The following is a 21,030-nucleotide window of genomic DNA, read 5'->3' as shown; positions in this document are numbered from 1 at the left end:
GCCATAGTCCTTGAAATGGATGGGGTTGGATGGGGTCTAGGATGAATGAAGAGGAGAAGAGGGGGAGGATACAGTTAGGAATTCAATGTACATCTTATAAAATTAAGAAGGAGGGAAGGGTGGTGAATTGAGTAGTGATGGGTGAAAATGTTGAAAGGAATGATATTGATCAGGATTCATAAACTGCTTTACTAAATGGTAACTCCTTTGTGCAGTGACTTAAAGATAAAAATTTCTGCCCAATTAAAAAATTAGGTATGGGGGGCCAGGAGTTTGGCCTAGTGGTAGAGTGCTTGCCTAGCATGCATGAAGACCTGGGTTTGATTCCTTGGTACCACATACATGGAAAAAAGCCGGAAGTAGTGTTGTGTCTTAAGTGGTAGAGTTCTAGCCTTGAGGTAGCTCAAGCCCAGGACTGGCAAAAAAAAAAAAAAATTAGGTATGGGACTGGGAATGTGGCTTAGTGGCAGAGCGCTTGTCTAGCAATGCATGAGGCTCTGGGTTCAATTCCTCAGTATCACATAGACAGAAAAGGCTGGAAGTAGCACTGTGGTTCAAGTGGTAGAGCACCATCCTTGAGCAAAAGCAGCTCAGGGGCAGTGCCAAGGCCCTGAGTTCAAGACCCAGGACTGGTGCCAAAAAAAAAAAAAAGATTAGGCTGTGATTCTCTTATTATTCTGAGCTTAGGCTCTATAGAGGAAAGAATGATTCTGTATTGCAGATATGGGTACTTTTGGACTTGGTTATAATTTATTTTTCTCTTGAAAAACTGTTCAAATCAGGAGTTATTTGGGATCTAAACATGACTTTAGGAAATCTGGAGCCTGTATCTAATTGTATGCATTGTTTTATGTATATGGATCTTTTCTTGTACTCAGGGCCTGACCACTGTCCTTGGGCTTTTTCCTCAAGGCTAGTACTCTGCCACTTGAGCACAGCACCATTTCTGGCTTTTTCTATGTAGGTGGTACTGAGGAATCGAACCTGGGGCTTTCTGCATGCTAGGCAAGCACTCTACCACTAGGCCAAACTCCTGGCCCATATACTTCTTTTTTATGTTTGCTTTTTGTTTTCCATTTCCTGTAGGAATAGCAAGTCTAGATTGTTTCCCTACCCCCATCAAGTATTGTTCAATACTAGTGATTTGGAAATGTTTCTTATGATAGAAATTCAGGATTCCACAATCCTTTGTACTGCTCTTAGAACCAACCAGGTAGGCCCAAGGCTCACCACTTAATTGTTGAGTAACAAGATAGCTACAAATTAAGTTTTTTTTTTTTTTCCAGTGGTGGGGCTTGAACTCTGGCCCTGAGCTCTTCAGCTCAAGGCTATCCCTCTACCCCTTCAGGCACAGTGCCACTCCAATTTTCTAGTAATTAATTGGAGATAAGAGTCTCACAGATTTTATTTAGTGCTGGCCTGGCTTTGAACCTTGATCCTCAGATCTCAGCCTCCTGAGTAGCTAGGATTACAGGCGTGAGCCTCTGTGCCTGGCCACATTAAGAATTTTTTCATATATTTTTTATTGTAATTAATAAAAGGGTTACATTATATTTGCCAGATAGAAGGTGCATTAATTCATATACATTGAAAATTAAGAATTTTTTATATCTTTAAAAGCAAAAGCAGAAGCATATAAAGTCAGTTCTTAAGTGAAAATTAGGGGCTTGCAGCAGTCTCATTTTTATTTGTCAACTTGCTTTTAGATTACTATTGAAATCCTTTCTTCCCCTCCCCTCCCCTTCCTTTTCCTCTGCCTCTTTCTCTCTCCTCTCTCCTTTTTTCTTTTCTTTCTCTCTCTCCCTCCCTCCCTCCTTCCCTCCCTTCCTCTCTCCCTCCGTCTCTCCTTCTCCCCCTCTTCCTTCCCTTCCCTCCCTTCCTCCCCCTCCTTCCCTCCTCTCCTTCCTTCCTTCCTTCCTTCCTTCCTTCCTTCCTTCCTTCCTTCCTTCCTTCCTTCCTTCCTTCCTTCCTTATTTTTTTCTTTCTTTCTCCAGACAATTGAACTCAAGGCTAGGACACTGTCCCAGAGCTTCTTTTGCTCAAGATTAGCACCCTACCACTTGAGCCCCAACTCCATTTCTGCTTTTTTTTGGGGGGGGAGGGGGATAGATGATTGGAGATAAAGAATCTCATGGATAAATTCCATGATAAGGAATCTGCCTGGGTTGGCTTGGGACCCTCAGCCTCCTGAATAGCTAGGATTACATGCATGAACCACTGGTGCCCAGCTCTTTCTGACTTTTTAATGCTAAAAGTTTGTTATTTTCTACAGAAGTCAACATAAGGGAAATAGCAATGAATATGAGTGTTTACGAATTTTTTTTCTAGTTAAAGAATCAAATGATATCCTTGGGGTAAAACGTAGTCATGCCTAGAATTTGGTGAAACATCCCCTCTCTACCTCTGTGTTTCCCCCCCTCCCCCAGTTAAATAATAAGTCTGAAAAATTTGAAAACTTTGAAGCTTTCTCCTCTTTCTGTTCTGGAATTCCTAAAAAACAAAACAAGACCCAACAAGCCTACATTAAATCTCCAAGTGTTTCTTCTTATACTTAATCGCATGTTTTCAACAATTTACTTTTAGAAGGTTTGTCAAGTTTTTAATGCTAATTGGAATCGGAAGTGTTAGTATGCTTGCACTTGTTCTTGGCCATATTAAAACTTGAACTCAGCACTTCACATTTGCTAGATAGATGCTGTACGATTGGAGTCATGTCACCAGCCCCTTAAATAAAGTAAGTGGCCTTGGCTATTAATGAGAGCTTATGTTACATGTTTATAAAAGTTTCTGCAGTAATAGGATTTCTTGGAAATGTAGTGCTGTGCTTCATAGTTCTGGGTAAGATTTTGGATGATTATCAAAATAGGTCATGTTTCTTGTTGGTTAATGGAAACTTAGAATGTATTTTCTCATAGAAATGTTGTGATAAGTAGTGGCAGTGTTCCCAAGATAGCTCATAAAAACCCATTTTACTTAAGTAAGCAGTGTTACCTTGTATTAATTTTGGCTTCCTGTTTTCCTCTCAGTGCCACTTGATGAGTATCAGTGAGCTCTCGACCCGCTCTCACAATAACAGGAGTAGAAAAGAGAGGAGGATCTAGACACAGAGGGACATGTCCCTCTATGCAGCTCTCATTTTAGATTATTTATTAGAAATGAGATCAGTAAGATAAATGAAGCATGGGTCCCATAAAGTGTTGGGAATGTTTTAGAAGAAGATTCAGAATAAGTGTCAGTGTCTCACACCTATATAATCCTTGCTACTCTAGAGGCTGACATCTGAGGGTCATGATTGAAAGCCAGCTTAGGCATAAGACTCTTAGTCTCTTTTTGTTAACCAACAAAAAGCCAGAAGTGGAGATACGAATCAAGTGCCAGGGCATGAGCCTTGTGCAGTAAAAGTGAAAGGAGACTGGAAGCCTCTGAGGCCTGGGATGGCTTCAAAACATGATCCTCAGATCTCAACCTCCTGAAAATTACAGGCATGAGTCTTCAGTGCCTAATTCTTTTAGTCCAAGATTCGAGATGTGTCTGGGACACATGTATACTAGTTTTTATATTTATAGACTCAGTCATTTAATATGTGAATATCAAATCAGCCATGCAGCTTGAGAGGGGAGAACCTAGTAAGCAAATAGATGAGGGTAAGACTGTCCTTACAGCCAGTAGCCGAGAGGGGGAGGACAGATGATACTCATTCACAGTGACGAATGCCATTGTGGCTGTTACTCCAGGTCCATCAAAGTGCTTAGAGGGTTAATCCAAAACAAGATCAAGAACAAGGCACATTGACTCCGAAGCTATTTAGCATTGCTGTAGAGGTATTTTTTGCATTTAAAGGAGAACAATCCATTTATAGGAATAAGATGTAGTAGTCTGCACTTACTGGTTATTGGTTATTTTGCTTTGTATAGTTTTTGTTGCTGTCAGCTAAAACTGAATAAATACAAGTAAAGAATTATAGAGTGGAGATGTGGATCAAAGTAGTATATTGCTACCCTTGAGCAAAAAAGCTCAGGGAAAGCTACCAGGCCCTAAGTTCAAGCCCCACGACCAACCAGAAGAAAAAGAAAAAAGAATATATTGGGGTTGGGAGCGTAGTGTAGTGGTAATGTGCCTGCCTATCATGCACGAAGCACTGGGGTCCATTCCTTGGTACCACAGACACAGAAAAAGTTGAAAGTGGTGCTGTGGCTCAAATGGTAGAACGCTAGCTTTGAAAAAGCCCCAGGACTGGTGGGGGAAGGAAAGAATTATAGATATATTCACTTGAAACAGTCTTGAAATATTTTACAGAAATTTAGGAACAGAATAATTGTAGTAAATGTGTGATGTTTTAATTTTGAATAGTTCCTAGTTGTTTGCTCTCAACAAATTGAAAGACAATCTAATCAAATAATAAGTTACTTTATTATTAAAAATAATTTTGACTGGTTGTAGTGGCAAATAGCTATGTTCCTGCCACTTCAGAGAGTGAGACAAGATTAAAAGTTCAAGGACAGTGTGGGCTACATAGCAAGTTCTCTGCTAATCTGTGCTACATAGAGAGACTTTGTCTCAAAAAAAAAAACAAAAGTCCAATAGTGCATCACAGTATAAACAGAGAAAAACTTGAGTGACTTTAATAATTTGAGTGACTTCTTTTTTTCCTCTTACATCAACTATAGATTTCATTCTGCATACAATGCATCTGACCAGACGCACCCCTCCATTGCTTTCCTTCATCGCCATACCTCCTTCCCCAACAAATCCCAGCACACTTCGCTTTTCCTTTTTTACATGAGGTAGAATGACCATGTTTGCCTTCTTTCACTATTCTCTGCTCACTCTTCTCCTTCTACTAATGTCTATACCCAGACCTGTTTTTACGTTACTGTCATTTTTTCTCTTTTAAAAAACTGTATATTAGTAAGAGAGATTTCACTGTGGTATTTCACACAGCATATACAGTACTTTAATCAGACTGTTCCTCTTGCCTATACTCACTTTTCTGTCCCTACTAACCCCATTCCCCATTTGTATTTTTTTTTTTTTTTGCCAGTCCTGGGCTTGAGCTCAGGGCCTGAGCCCTGTCCTTGGACTTTCTCAAGGCTAGCACTCTACCACTTGAGCCTCAGCACCATTTCCGGCTTTTGTCTATGTATGTGGTACCAAGGAATCGAACCCGGGTCTTCGTGCATGCTAGGCAAGCACTTTAACCACTAGGCCAAACTCCCGGCCCCTCCCATTTGTATTTTTCCTCCCTTCCTTCCCTCCTTCCCTCCCTCCCTCCCTCCCTTCCTTCCTTCCTTCCTTCCTTCCTTCCTTCCTTCCTTCCTTCCTTCCTTCCTTCCTTCCTTCCTTCCTTCCTTCCTTCCCCTGTTTTCTCTCTCTTTCCCTGTCTCTCTATTCCTCCCTCTCCTCCCCTCCCCACCCTCCCCCTCCCTTCCTCCCTTCCTTCCTGTTCTCTTTCTCTTTCTCTTTCCCTCCTTCCCTCCCTTCCTTCCTCCCTCCCTCCCTCCCTCTCTCTTTCTCTCTCTCTCTTTCTTTCTTTCTTTCTTTCTTTCTTTCTTTCTTTCTTTCTCTCTCTTTCTTTCTCCTTCCTTCCTTCCTTCCTTCCTTCCTTCCTTCCTTCCTTCCTTCCTTCCTTCCTTCCTTCCTTCCTTCCTTCCTTCCTTCCTTTCTCTCTCTTTCTTTTCCTTCCTTCCTTCCCTTCTTTTCCTTCCTTCTTGCCCTCCCTCCCTCCCTCCCTCCTTCCCTCCTTCCCTCCCTCCCTCCCTCCCTCCCTCCCTCCCTTCCTTCCTTCCTTCCTTCCTTCCTTCTCCTGGGGCTTGAACTCAGGGACTGGGCAATGTTCCTGAGCTTCTTTTGCTCAAGGCTAGCACTCTATCACTTGAGCCACTGTGCCACTTTGGTCTTTTCTATTTATATGGTACTGAGGAATGGAATCCAGGCATTTATGTATGCTAGGTAAGCACTAAGTCACATTCCCAGCCCCCTATTATTTGGTCCTAATGTAAAGTTTGTATGCTGATTCACATTTTAGACGGTCTTTAAATTTGGGGGCATAGTAAACATGTAAAAATATATGTAAATTCTTTAACAGTAAATGAATACTTAAGTTTGAGTACTATTGTCATAGACTTATTTGCAAAGGAGCTAAATTAGAGAAGACTCTTGCAGAATACACAGAAGAAGTTTATATTTTTGACTTGGTTGACATACATAAACAAATGTGATAGTATGGAAATGATAACCAGGAATCTTCATTATGCATGTAGCAAACATAGCTAATTTTGAACTTAATTATACCCCAAATTGATATATTTCCGCTCTCAATATTTGATGCCATTCTTCTATTTATAATATAAAGAAATCATATTTATCATCATCTTTCTCATATAATAAGGAAAAACTAAATGGAACCATTAGAGGGCAGCATGGATTTATTTTTGGCATGAGAGTTTGAAATGTTTGAATGCTCTTGAGATATGAGCTTAATATATACAGCATTTAAATGAAAGGAATGTTTTTAGTTAAAGCTAAAATTTTCTATTTGAAGTTTTTAATAAAATAGTGATATTTGTATGAAAATAAGTCTTTATGTTTTTCATTCACCTTCACTAACCTAAACATATTACGGCCTTTTTTTTAATGATTCTCATTTTCTTTATTGTAATGTATAGAGGGGTTACAGTTATATTCACCAGATAGAGAATGCATTACTTCTCATACATTGATACCACTTCTCATATTTTTGTCTCCATGTCCCTCCCTCTACCCCCACATTAGGGCTTTTAAAGTTTGTAATATATATTATATAAAGTTTGAAAATTATATATATAGAATATATATCAATCAAAGTGTACATATGTGTGTATATATATATGTACCGGATTAACCCAGTATTGTAAAGTATTCCCTAAGGTAAAGGATTTAAAAGAAGTATGGAAAATGTTGGCTTCCACATACCTACTAAAGATGCCTTAATTACATATGTATAATTATACACATACATATTTATTTGCATCTCTCTCTCTCTCTCTCTCTCTCTCTCTCTCTCTCTCTCTCTCTCTCTCTCTCTCTCTCTCTCTCTCTCTCTCTCTCTCTATCTGGCTTGAACTCAGGGCCTGGGCACTGTCCTTGGCTTTCTTCAAGGCTAGTGCTCTACCACTTGAGCCACAGCACCTCTTCCAGCCTTTTCGGTGTATGTGGTACTGAGGAATCGAACATGGGTCTTTGTGGACCACTAGGCCAATCTTTCGGCCCTGTCCTTGAGTTCTTTTGCTCAAGGCTAGCACTCTACCACTTTGAGCCATAGTACTACTTCCAGTTTTCTGTTGGTTAATTGGAAATAAGAATCTCACAGGCTTTCATGCCTGGCTGGCTTCAAACTACTATCCTCAGATCTCTGCCTCCTGAGTAGCTATGAATTCAGGCATGAGCCACTGGGTCCCAGCCAGGGTGCTACTTTTATTTAGAGTAGTACTGTTTTCCACATCCCCTTCTGCAGCACAGAGCTGTGGCTCATGTGGTAATCTTGAGTAGAAGAAGCAGAAGACAGTGCCCAGGTCCTGAGTTCAAGACCTAGAACCAGCATAAGAAAAAAAAGTAACATTCTGTACCTAAACATGTGAAGTAACAACTATAACAGTCTGAATACAGATGCCACCTGTTGTTTATTTAATAGTTTTAACTGGCTGAGTTAGAAATAGGAATATATAAAACATTTGGATGTGTGAAATATTTGGGTACCTTGTTCTGTGTTTTACATTTCTGAACTGTTATTCCATTGAACTACTCTGTTAGTATGATGCCTTTAGAAACCACATATTAGCTTCATTTAAAAAAAAAAAACAAAAAACAACAAACAGCTTACATTGGAAAAACAAAACAAAACAAAAAACCATTTCTTTCCAGAAAGTCATGGTACAGCTATTTACAGTAAAGAACTACAGTGATTTTAAAGGCAAGGTTAAAAGGTCAAAGAGAATCAAATATTGAGCATTTATTATCTCCTTACCATGTTTTGAGGTACGGAACTCTTTGTATGCAGGGTGCTACTGTCCCTTATAATTTCATCTCACCCTTCTGCCTACCATCCTTAGCCCTTGGCAGCCACTAATTTGTTCTACGTTTTTGTGTGTTTGTCATCCCAAGAATGTTATTTAAAAGATTTAGTCTGGGACTTCTATTTGTGTGTGTGTGTGTGTGTGTGTGTGTGTGTGTGTGTGTGTGTGTGTATGTATGTTGGTCCTGACCTTTTTTGCTCTGTCATTTGAGCAACAGCTCTACTTCTGGGTTTTTTTTGTTGTTGTTTTTTTTTTTTTTTTTTTTTTTTTGGGTTAACTGGAGATAAGAGTCTCATAGACTTTTTCTGCCTAGGCTGGTTTGAACCATGATCCTCAAATTTCAGGTTTGTGAGTAAAGTTACAGGTGTGACAGGTATGAGCCCTTGGAACTGCGTTAGCATTTGACTTTTTTTTTTTTAAAGTAGTGTTGTATGGTATAGTAAGATTTCCAGATTTCATTTGTTCTTAAGAATGCTGCCACATACATATGTGCTTGGGTTTAGTGTGGGGTATATATACAGGAGTATGAAGATGGGGGAGTATGGTAAGGGTATTGTTTAGTTTTCTAGGCAGGTTATAAAGCAGCATTTTACCAATTTTGACATGTCCTACTTGAATTTTGTTCAGGGCAATGTAGTTTTGAGATTTCTCTTTGTCTTTGACTTGTGGGTAGTTGTAGATGAGCATTTAGCTTCTAAGTCCTTGGAGATTGATCCTTTTACCTTTGTTATTACCTTTATTCTAATTCCATATGGATAGAAAATAGACTTCATTTATTTATTTATGAATGAGACAGTTTTTCTGTGGTCTCACATTTGTGATATGCAAGCTTCAGCTTCCTTCCATCCTTTTGTCTTATATTTAATATCATAGCTATAACTCATGGGACTTCTCACCTTTAGATATGTTACCTAAGGCAATATGGACTTCTTTCTCTATGAATTATGTCTCTTAGCTTGGAACTAAGTTTGGCCCTATATTTAAAGATAAACTCTAAGCATTTGTTCCATTTTGTCTTAGGTGAACGTTTGGAGTTTCAGAGGGTACCCAGTTTCATTGTTTCACTTCTACCGACTGTGTGTCACAGGAATATTAGTTCTCTCATATAGGAATCAAATGCAAGTGATATCCTGTGTGTGTATCTATAATATAGCATGGTCAGTAATATATAGAGGAGTACAGTTTTTATGGGTTTAGTATGTTCATCATTTTGCTACATTGATCAAGGGATTAGCAGCTGCCTAGTGGGGAGAATTCTTAACTCAATTTTCTGTATATTCTAAATTTAGTTTGAGAAGCTTTCAGATTTCAGGCTTTTGGCAAAGGGTAGAGGTTACTGCTCTTTACTGAGATGAGAAAGAATGGCAGATAGTCAATTTGGAGTACAATTAAAATTCTGGGCAAAGGTATGCTTATAAGACATCTTAAGAGCAATTGTTATATATACACAAAACACACATATGAACATACTTATATGTATGCATGAATGTATATGCACATATACACATACATATTGTTCTCTATTCTGACAATTGCTATCTATCACTATCTGCTCTCTGTTCTGTGACTTTTATCATATTGGCTGCATTTTTCCAATGAATACTCCCATTTTAGAGTGTTTTTTCCTCCCTTCTTTCTCACCTATGATGGTGACTTAATATAATTTATTTAATCTTGTCTTTCATGGCCATCCCAGTTAAAATTATTTTCTGCTTCACCCAACCTAGACATTCCAGTCCCTTTTCTTTCCCTGCTTTTTTCTCTCTGGGTCTTAGTATCTGCAAAAAAGCCAAGAGAAGCAGTGTCATGAGATGAAGCTCGAAGTGCTTAGATCCTCCCATGCTAACCTACAAAATCTGGTCATCTTCTTCACATTTTGAAATAGAAGGAGAGCCACTGTATTTGCATAGATAAACAATAGAGTAAGAATATGAGTAGGTCAATAAGAGGAGCTTTTTATGATAGAATAGGAGTAAAAAGGTAAATCTTTTGATGACCTAGGCAGACTGCTTGGTATTGAAGAAGCCATGATGGCATGACTCTTGTTTCCCTGAAGGGGTGTTTAAACTCTGTTAGGGTTTACAGCAGTATCCCCTATATCCCATAGGGGATATGTGTCTCCATCTGTGTGAAAGATTTGAAAAATTTTCAATGTTTTAAGGAGTTTTAGATTTTTGGAGTACAAATACTAACCAAAGAAGATAAATGAACAGGTTAGGCAAGTACAAGATTAAATTAATGGATTTCATTGCCACAGTATTTCTGTGCTTATGTATATTATAATATATATATCTTCTACAAATATGTAAAATGATAGTATTTCTTACACTCAGTAGGCTAAGAATCCTCTTAATGAGTCCTCTTTGAATATAAAATGGACTTTAGGAAACACTAGCTTGTATGACTTTTTTTTTTTTTTTTTTAATTTTGTTGGTCGTGGGGCTTGAACTCTGGGTGTGGGTTCTGTCCCTGAGCTCTTCGGCTCAAAGCTACTGCCCTACTCCTTGAGCCACAACACTGCTTCCAGTTTTCGAGTGGTTCATTAGAGATGAGAGTCTTCCAGACTTTAGTGCCCAGACTGGCTTTGTACCGTTATCCTCAGATCTCAGCCTCCTGAAAAGCTAGGATTATAGACGTGAGCCACCACACCTGGCTTGCTCAAGTTCTTAACTAGTTAAAGATAAGCTATGGTTCTTGGGCCACGCAATTACTGAAATTGAAACGATGCAGAAAAGAGTGTCATAGCCCCTGAGCAAGGATGACACATGCATTTCTGAAATGTTCCCAATTTTTCATGGTGTAAGCTCTGAACTATTAACAGTTTAACAAAATGAATATCAGGAAGTTGAAGCATATTTTGAAGGTGGTGAATAGGAGGAGGTAAGATGAATGGAAAAGCAAACAGTAGATGAATATAGCTGTAACACTCTGTGATAAGTTAAAAAGGAAGTGGAAAACTTGATATGACTGGTAGGGGGAGGGATAGGTAGAATGGTGGAAGGAGTGACTGCTCATAAATGGACATGCTACCCCCTTTGTGCATTTGAGGATTAAAAACATTTTTAGAAAGGGTAAGCTAAAACACAGTTTTTATACTACATCTTTGATTCTTTTAAGACATTTCATTATTACCATATGGAATGGCATTAATTATGAGTTTTAGTGGCCACATTTTAGTATTATATTACATTGGGGGTTAATGAAGTTCTAAAATTGGCATAAATGTATGCAATAACTTCAATGGGTAAATATATAGACTTAAGTTTGATTCCATGTGAATTCATGACCTAGGGAATGTGTAGTGAAAAAAATCACATTTTTCTATTTTTTTATTGCCTCCTTCTTGTGCCTTTGAAATACAAATAATATTTTAGCTTTTTTTCTGACCATTATTTTGGCAGATAATGGTAAAGGTAGCATGTGGAAAAATAATGGCATAGTGAAATGCAACATTACTTATAATTTATTATTGAGAAGAGAGGAGAATATTTCTCATAAACACTGTTGATGCATTTTAAAATTGGGAATTTGCAAACTATGACTTTTACAGGTCAAGACCAGGGCTGCCTGTTTTTGTATCACCCTTATAATTTAAGGCTGCACATTTAAAAATCATTGGAAGGGGCTAAGAGTTTGGCCTAGTGGTAGAGTGCTTGGCTAGCATGCATAAAGGTCCAGGTTCAATTCCCCTGTACCTCATACATAGAAAAAGCTGAAAGTGGTGCAATGGTTCAAGTGGTAGAGCTCTAACCTTGAGAAAGCCGAAGGACAGTGCTCAGGCCCTGAGTTCAAGCCCTAGGACTAACAAAAAGAGAATCATTGGAAAAAAGCAGAAGAAAAATATTTGATGTGTGAAAATTTGATTCAGATTATATTATCCAACTAATAAAGTATTAATGGAGTATAGCCATGCTTACTGGCTTATGTATGATCTAAGATTGTATTTATACTACAACACTGTAGCAGTGTTGAAGAGATATGCAGACAACATTTGGGCTGCAAAGCCTAAGGTTTATTGTCTGGATCTCTTAGAAAGTGTGGTGAGTGATAGAATTTAGGGATTTAGGCCAGGAGTTTGGCCTAAATGTTTGGCCTATGTAGAGTGCTTATTTAGCACATACAAAGACCTAGGTTCGATTCCTTGGTACCACATACATAGAAAAAAGCTGGAAGTGGTGCTGTGGCTCAAGTGGTAGAGTTCTGTCCTTGAGAAAGCCCAGACAGTGCTCAGGCCCTGAGATCAAGACCCACGACTGGCAAAAAAAAAGAATTTATTGAAAAGTTCGTGAAATAAAGAAAGCTACATTTTCTGCACAGTGAACCTGCTTTATTCACGGGTATTATTGTATAATAATTTTGACCAACTGTGATACAAATAACACATTTTAATGAAATCTCAAATGTAAAAATTAAACTCCTATACACATTACACAATTGTGTTTAAATCCTTTTGTGTTTTGCCTTTAGTTTTGTGAAAATAGGCCTCCCCCAAAGTATGAAGTAAATGTAGTAAATGTACTTAAATAATAAGTGAAAAATTTAAATCTGTTGAAAGGTGTGGGTGTTGGGTGGAATTATTTGAAAGATAAGTAAAAGATCCACATTATACACATTATAGTATGTACTGGACTCTGCAACTGAGTATTTGCTTTTTTTTTTTTTTTTTTTTTGGTCTGTCGTGGGGTTTGGACTCTTGGCCTGGGCACTGTCCCTGAACTCTTCTGTTCAAGGCTACTGCTCTACCGCTGGGCCTGGGCATTGTCCCTGAGTTCTTCAGCTCTAGGCTAACCGCTCTACCCCTTGAGCCCAGTGCTACTTCCACTGTTCTAGTGGTTAATTGTAGTTAAGAATCCACTTTAGTGCCCAGCTTTGAACCTTATTCCTCAGATCTCAGCTAGAAGCATAAGCCTTGGCTCTTTGATGAGTATTTGCATTTTAAGAAATGAAGGCATGTCAGGAAGACCTAAGGAAGAGTAACAGAGCTTAATCCAAGAACATTATAGTATGGGAATGTCACAATAAAACCTTTGTACAATTAATTTATGCTACTAAAAAGAGTTTGTGTTTTAGAGTAACAGGTCTTTAATTTATTTTCACGTTTAGCTTTGTATTTTTTCCCATATACTTGATTTAATGGGGAAAATGCTTATATTTGAGGTTGATTTTGATAGGCATATGTACTTTTTAAAAAATTTCTTTTCAAATAATTTTACAGAATAATATCTTCGATTAACTGGATGAATAAGTTAGCAATTTACTTTTTTCTTAACACAAATTGTAGTCTTAGAATGTTTTGCTTCTTTGATTCAAATATTACCAGGTAACTTTATATAATTTGTAATATCTATTTGATAACTAGCTCCCTAATTGACTTTTGAGCTGATTGGTACAATTTTTTTTTGTTTTTGTTTTTTTTTTTTTGCCAGTCCTGGGCTTGAGCTCAGGGCCTGAGCACTGTCCTTGGACTTTCTCAGGGCTAGAGCTCTACCACTTGAGCCTCAGCACCACTTCCGGCTTTTTTCTATGTATGTGGTACTGAGGAATCGAACCCGGGTCTTCGTGCATGCTAGGCAAGCACTCTACCACTAGGCCAAACTCCCAGCCCTACAATTTTTGTTTCCAGTAATTTTGAAGATGATTTTATTTCTCTTCATAAATGTCATGGTTTGGGGGAAATTAAATCATTATCAAATTAGAACAAGGTTAATAAAATGGTACAGTATTCAGCATAAACCATTTAGATATGTAGGTACTTCTAAATAAAATTTTTATTTATTTACTTAAAATGTTGTGTTTGTAAATATAAGGTTTAGTTGTATACAAAAGTTTCTTTTCAGTTTCATTCCTCTTTTTTTTGTTGTTTTGGGTGGGTCATGGGGCTTGAACTTTGGGCCCTGGGCGCTGTCCCTGAGCTCTTCAGCTAGAGGCTACCTCTGTACCACAGCCCTACTTCTTGTTTTCTAGTAATTAACTGGAGATAAGAGTCCCACATTCTTTAGTGCCCGGGCTGGCTTTGAATTGTGTTCCTCAGATCTCAGCCTCATGAGTAGCAAGGAGTACAGGCCTGAGCCACTGCGCCCAGCAGTTTCATTCCTCTTGTCAATCCTTCTGTATGTAGTAGATCCTTGTCAGTACAAATAATACTGGGTCACCTGTTCTGTAAGAAGAGCAGTGCCTCCATCACTTAAGAATTCGTAGAGCCTGTTGCTGGTGGCTCATGCCGGTAATCCTAGCTGCTCAGGAGGCTGAGATCTGAGGATCACAATTCAAAGTCAGTCCTGGTAGAAAAGTCTATAACTGTTTTTTTTTTTTTCCCAGTCCTGGGCCTTGGACTTTCTCAAGGCTAGAGCTCTACCACTTGAGCCTCAGCACCACTTCCGGCTTTTTTCTATGTATGTGGTACCAAGGAATCAAACCCGGGTCTTCATGCATGCTAGGCAAGCACTTTAACCACTAGGCCAAACTCCCGGCCCCAAGTCTGTAACTCTTATCGCCAATAAACCACTCAGAAAAAGCCAGAAGTGGTTTTGTGATTCAAGTGGTAGAGCACAAGGAAGCTCAGGGACAGTACCCAGGCCCTGAGTTCAACCTCCAGGACTGACAATAATAATAATAATAATAATAATAATAATAATATAAGTATTTACAGTTTCTGTTCTTATTAGTTTGTTAGGTACAAAGATAAATGGAAGATAATACCCTACTTAAGGAGACTGGTAAATTAAGTACTTATAGCTTAGAGAACCTGGGTTTAATGAGGGATTTATAGTTGGGTTTGATACCCAATGTTTCCTTGCCCCATGAAAAAGGATTGGCAAGTAGACTAAAAACAAAATAAAATGCAAAGTATCCCAAGACCAACAAAACTAGTAAGATAGATATATTATCATATGGAATAGAAAGTTCTGTAATTGAGCTCTCTTACCAGGATCAATACATGCTAAATAATATATAAACTTTAAAAAGGGTTTGTATTTGTGCCGAAATACTGATCATACTTCATGTGAAGTTTTTTCAATTAAAAACAGGGATAGCGAGTTGGATAGTGGTGGCTTACACTTGTAATCCTAGTTTCTCAGGAGACTGAGATTTGAGGATCATGGTTTGAAGCCATCCTGGACAGGAAAATCCAAGAGACTCTTTATCTCCAATAAACTACTGAAAAAGCTAAAAGTGGAGCTGTGGCTTAAGTGGTAGAGCACTTGCTTTGAGCAAAAGAAGCTCAGGACAGCGCCCAAGCTGAGTTCAAGCCCCAGTACATGTGCAAAGACACACACACGCTCCCTTCCTCCTTCCCTCTCTCTTCCTCTTTCTCCCTCTCTTTCCCTCTCTCTGTCCTTCCCCCCTCTTTTTCTCTATTGCATTTTCTTGTGAAACCATTTGAATGTTAACCAGACTCCGTGTGTTCAGAAACAGTTGATGTCATTCAATTTGGATAGGAATGATGGAGACACCTTAAAAAGAGTTAAGAAATCACCAGATGGTAAGATATAGATGTTCTGTCTTTTTGCTGGTTAATTTGCTGGACTTTCTGTTATTTTAGTAACTTTATCTTACTGATATACAGTTAGTATTTTCTAAAGCTTCTTACATGCCTCCATTTTATAAGCAAGGGTGAAAGCATCTGCCTCAAGGTGAGTTTTGGAGCCATTCTCACAACTAAGGGAATCTGCCCCTGTCCTTCCTTAGCCAGATCCTGTGATTCTTCATTTTGAACTTGCTTCCTATGAGGCCTGCTTTGCTTTATCCCCACACAATCAGGACCCTTCCTTAACCCATTTTGTTCCTCTCATTCACTGAGTTTGGGGAGAGGATAGTGGTGTAATATTGTGGTTTAAGGGGCCTGTGGAGCCCAACTACCTTGATTTGGAACTTGGCTCCACCTAGACCACATCACCGAATTTCTCTGTTCTTCAGTTTTTACAACTATAAAATGGAAATAGTAATAGTATTTATTCAGGGCTTCTATAAATATTTCCTTGAGTCACTGAATGCTCAATGTAGGCATCTAGTAAACTGCTTAGAAAGTGTTAGCTGTGTTTGCTCCACCATTTAATAGATATTGTTTGACTCCTTTAAAGGCTAGGCATCATGCTAGATAGCAGACACTAGGACCTCGGTGTGTGAGACTTCCTTTGTCCCTTACGTGTGAGCAGAAATCAGTCTCCTTTTGGCCTTTAGGGACACTGGTTCTGGAAATAGACCGTGACTAGTTTAAACTTTTCTCTTTGCGGAAGGATTATGTGGTTTCCTTAGGGTTCTCAAGCACTTTCAGGGGAGTTCTGGCCTGCTTAAATTTGAGAAAGTAAAAGGATATGCTTATTTTGATTTTATTAGAGTTACAACAGGCAAGTGACAAATAAGATTATAAGTTTAGCTCTTCATCTCCTTGTCTTCATCAGGAGTTAACCAGCTCTGAAGTGTTCAATTTCTGTCCAGGATTTCTCCTGCATAACTGGGGTAATTTAGCTTCCTGGGAGATTGCTGTGGTCATGCTCTTGTCAGCCTTGATCATTCTCCTGCTTCAGAGTTCTCAGAGTCTACAATCTCTCATTGTGTTGCAGGTTTCTCTCTGTCCCAGAAGTGTTCTCTCTGTAAGTAAAATTGTACAGTCAAATTTGCAAATCTTTCTTTTGTTCTCTTAAATTATTAAATGAGTAACAAAAAGTCTAATAAGTAAAATTTGCTTAAGATGCATTCTTACTTTACTCTCATGTGGGTCTCAGATTTTCAGAATTCTCATATAGTTGCCTCAACTGCTTAAGGAATCTTATATACTGGGTTTGAATGACTTGGTATTTTTGTTTGACATCCTGTCTTTTTAGGAGCATATGGAAAGCCTTTTCCAAACCAATAAAGACCATAAGACTTAAAAAATTGCATTGAACTTTCTAGCTGTGTACATATTCTATTTTGAAATAGAAATCATTTTTTCTTTTTTTTTTCTTGCCAATCTTGGGATTTGAACCCAGGGACTGGGCACTGTCCCTGAGCTGGTTTTGCGTAAGGCTAGCACTCTACTACTTGAGCCACTGTACCATGTCCAGACTTCTGTTTATGTGGTACTGAGGAATTGAACCCAGGATTTCATGCATGCTAGGCTAGGCAAATAGTCTACCATTAAGCTGCATTCCAAGCCCCTTAAATTGTTTTTGTTCTTACTTTTTCTAGATCCAGCTTTTTTTTTAGTAGTCCATATTTCTAATATAATAAAATAATTTTAATAGCATACCTGTGATCATCAGTTATTTTTGCTCTTTTCAATTTTTTCCCTCTTCCTTACTTCTTCATCTGTCATTGAGATCAACATAAACAGCTTCTGCTGTCTGGCTATTCTCATTTTCTTCTGAGTAATGTTCAGTTTCTCTGGCAGTAATGTTTGGACTATGTAATTAATCATTTTAGGTATTATTCTTATCATATCTTACTGCTTTCTTCAACTCGTGTTTCCTGGGAGCTCATCATTCATTCATTTCCCAGGCTTTCTCTTGGCTGTCTCAATTTCTTTATTTCCTTATGACTTGTTAACATTCTCACATTCTCTGATCAAGATGCCTTTCTTCAAAGATAAATGAGCTGCTTGACACCTGTACTGCAGTTGACCGATGGGTCATGGAGCAGCCTATATAGAATATAATCACAACATGTAAATCAATGTCCTGCAAGACAAAGGACAGACAAATTTTAAAGTTGTCATAGAATTCATTATTTTACAGTTTATTACTCTGCCCACTGTTTACTCTAAAAGTGTATTGGCACTTTTGAACCATCTATGAGCCTTAAGGAACTTTTTTTTTTCATATATTTTTTATTGTAATTAATAGAAGGGTTACATGATATTTGTCAGATAGAAGGTGCATTAATTCACATACATTGATACCCTTTCACATGTCTTGGTCCCCATTTCCCCTCCCCCCTCACCCCTCATCTTGTTTTCCCCCCTTCCCTATCCAATTTCAAATAACCAAATACAAATATATCTGATATATCAGGTAACAAAGTGAGATACTGTAACAATATGAGGTAACCAAGGGACAGCAAAAGAGATGAGAGATAACATAGTACCTTAAGGACAACAATCATTCGAGCCTTAAGGAACTCTTAAGGAGTTGTGAAACTACTGTCTTTGCCTTGGTACCAGCATTTTGGGCACCACTGAGTATGAGATGAAAGGCCAGAGCTCTGCCCACATGATTCCCATTCTCCCTGGATCTCCACCAGAGGAGTAGCAGTGTGGACATAGTGGCATGGTCTCTTTGGACTTCTTGGAGGAGCTAGTAGTGTAAGGTCATTATTTATGGGGGAATTACAGAAAGCACAAGAGGTTTCTGAAGCATTATAGAACTATTTTGAAATGTCCAAGAAGGGAGGAAGACAAACAATTGTGATTTTCTTAGCCTTCTGTTTTCTGGCACCATGTATATTTCAGTCAGGCTTGCATAGGTAGTAAAGTGCTGAAGTGGTCCTCTAGCCCAGCTCATGGTTTTCCTATGGTTCCTTGCTAATTCATGTGAATATCTGCTTTTGGAGACTACTAAAGTATCATGACAGACTTATTTCAGAATAACCTCAAAAACTGTTTTGCCCATAGCTAAGAATTTATAGGCCTTAAATATGGTAACTCATGCCTATATTCTCAGAACAAGGGAGGCTGAGGCAGAGTGATTGTGAGTTCCAGGCCAGCTTGGGCTACATAATGAGATGTAGGTTAATCTGAGTGACATAGCAAGACACTGTCTCAAAACAACGACAACAAAAGAAACTTGCACTGTGACAAATGCAATGTCTTTTCTGTATTGTAATTAGGAATAACCTGTCATAACCAGAAGTGGGAACTGTTAACCTTTCAAAACTTCTAAAATATTTGACCACTTCCTGTGTGTGGTAGTTAACTGATATTAGTATGACGTCTTCATCAATATGCTTGTTGCATGTTTTGTTTTGTTTTGTTTTGTTTTTCAACTTCGGGCCACCTGGAAGAATTAAGAGGATTTGGTGGTTCTCAACTTTGCCATGTATGAAAGACAACGTTCACATGAACTTACTGACATAAAGTATACCTTGATTATCTGCAGAAATACCAGAAAAGGAGAACAGATAATTACTTTTCACATAATATCCCCCATAGGGTTTATACAGAGAAAAAAATTGAATTCAAAATGATACAAAATCGTAAATCATTTAACATGAAAGTTAAAAGGAATTCTCTAAAGGTACAGGGTACCCTATCAACAAAAGTTCTTTAAAAAAAAATAGAAGTATTTAGAAAGTCCTTTATCCTAGACTCTCCTTGAGCTTTTGTTGTTCAAGGCTAACACACTACTACTAAGGCCACAAATCTACTTCCTCCCCCCTCCTGAGATAAGGGGCTCTTAGACTTTCTTGTGCAGGCTTTTTTTTTTTTGGTAGATCATGGGGCTGGAACTCTGGGTCTGGACACTGTCCCTGAGCTCTTCAGCTCAAGGCTACTTCTCTACCCTAGAGCCACAGGTCTACTTCCCATTTTCTAGTGATTAATTGAAGATAAGAGTCTCACGGTCTTTAATGCCCTGTCTGGCTTTGAACCATGATCCTCAGATCTCCTGAGTAGCTAGGATTACAGGCACGAACCACTGTGCCCCACTAGCCCAGGCTGACTTTGAACTGTGATTCTCAGGTCTCAGCCTCTTAACTTGCTAGGCTTATAGATGTGTGCCATTGGCGCTTGGCACCAACGGAAGATAGTTCTAAGGTCCCTGGATGATACTGGTGTTAATGCGAGACTCCTTGTAAGACAATCTGACAGTATATTTGAATGAAGTAATTCTAGCTACACAATTGTATTTTTACTTTTAGTACCTCTTATTTTTAAAATAACTTAATGGTACTTTATGGTTGTTATTTTAGACGTTTATCTCTTTCTAATGATTGCAAGGGTGTGAAACAAAATGATATCCATTAAAGTAATTTTTTTTTTTTTGCCAGTCCTGGGCTTGGGCTCAGGGCCTGAGCATTGTCCCTGGATTTTTCTCAAGGCTAGGGCTCTACCACTTGAGCCACAGCTCCACTTCTGGCTTTTTGCTACATATATGGTACCGAGGAATCGAACTCGGGTCTTCGTGCATGCTAGTAAAAGCACTCTAGGCCAAACTCCCGGCCCCATTAAAGTAATTTTTATTGCAGGTGAGAGGATAAAGTAATTGATTAAATGTACCCATTCTTTGGCATTCATGTTTAAACCTCTAATTATAATATTTTTTTTTTGTTTTTCTTTTTGTTTTTTGGTCTGTTGTGGGGCTTGAACTCTGGGTTTGGGCACTTTCCCTGAGCTCTTCAGCTCAAGGTTAGCACTCTGCCACTGAGCCACAGTGCCACTTCCTAATTATAATTTTTATGATGTGTTGGAGTTATAGAAGTATAACTCATGCTTAATACTGAGTAACAGTGAGAAAATGGGATTTAGTATGAAAATAATTGCTTTATGTAAACTTTCTTTATGCTGCTAATATGTAAAGTGAAATCAAGCTGTAAAAACAATTAGCTGGGAAAAAGCCAAGTGAACTTTTTATATTCCAATGGATATCTATTAACTTGCCCATTATTGTTATTAAACTATATGCAGATGTACAGCCACATTTGCTTAGATGTGGGTGAAAGATAAAAAAATGCTAGAAGTATGCAGTAAGTGTAATTAGTGTTTGTATCTCCAAACAAAGCATATTAATCTTTCTGTAGTACAGTTGATGTAATGTCTCTGTGTTACTTTTGGGAACATTTTTCATGGGCATGCATCCAAAGTTGATAGCTAATTCTGATCAGCAAAAGCACTGGAAGAGATGTCTGGGTTGGACATTGTAACAAAGCAAACAATTTCTGGAGCTCTAGTAAGACTGAAGTGAAAACATAATTATACATTTGAGTCTTGGATTTAGACCTCACAAAAGTAATTTTTCTAAAAAAGATGTAAGAACTTTAAAAATGTAATTAATATACTTGTATT

At 38.3% G+C, this 21,030-nt stretch overlaps 1 protein-coding gene and 1 non-coding gene across 8 annotated transcripts in view; both read left to right on the top strand.

Annotated features, from left to right (window-relative positions):
* Stau2 (staufen double-stranded RNA binding protein 2) overlaps positions 1-21,030 on the top strand; it is a 616,065-nt gene that overhangs the window by 415,749 nt on the left and 179,286 nt on the right. The gene's annotated exons all lie outside the window — the stretch shown is intronic.
* On the top strand, positions 10,736-10,844 carry LOC150058881 (U6 spliceosomal RNA). Its single transcript, XR_016536739.1, has one exon. It is a non-coding gene; the product is annotated as a U6 spliceosomal RNA (small nuclear RNA).

This window comes from Megascapheus bottae, chromosome 9, assembly GCF_031878675.1.
Source record: "Megascapheus bottae isolate mThoBot1 chromosome 9, mThoBot2.hap1, whole genome shotgun sequence".
Taxonomy (NCBI): domain Eukaryota; kingdom Metazoa; phylum Chordata; class Mammalia; order Rodentia; family Geomyidae; genus Megascapheus; species Megascapheus bottae.
The sequence above is the reverse complement of the archived record's forward strand: the minus strand, read 5'-3'. Positions and strand labels throughout refer to the sequence as shown.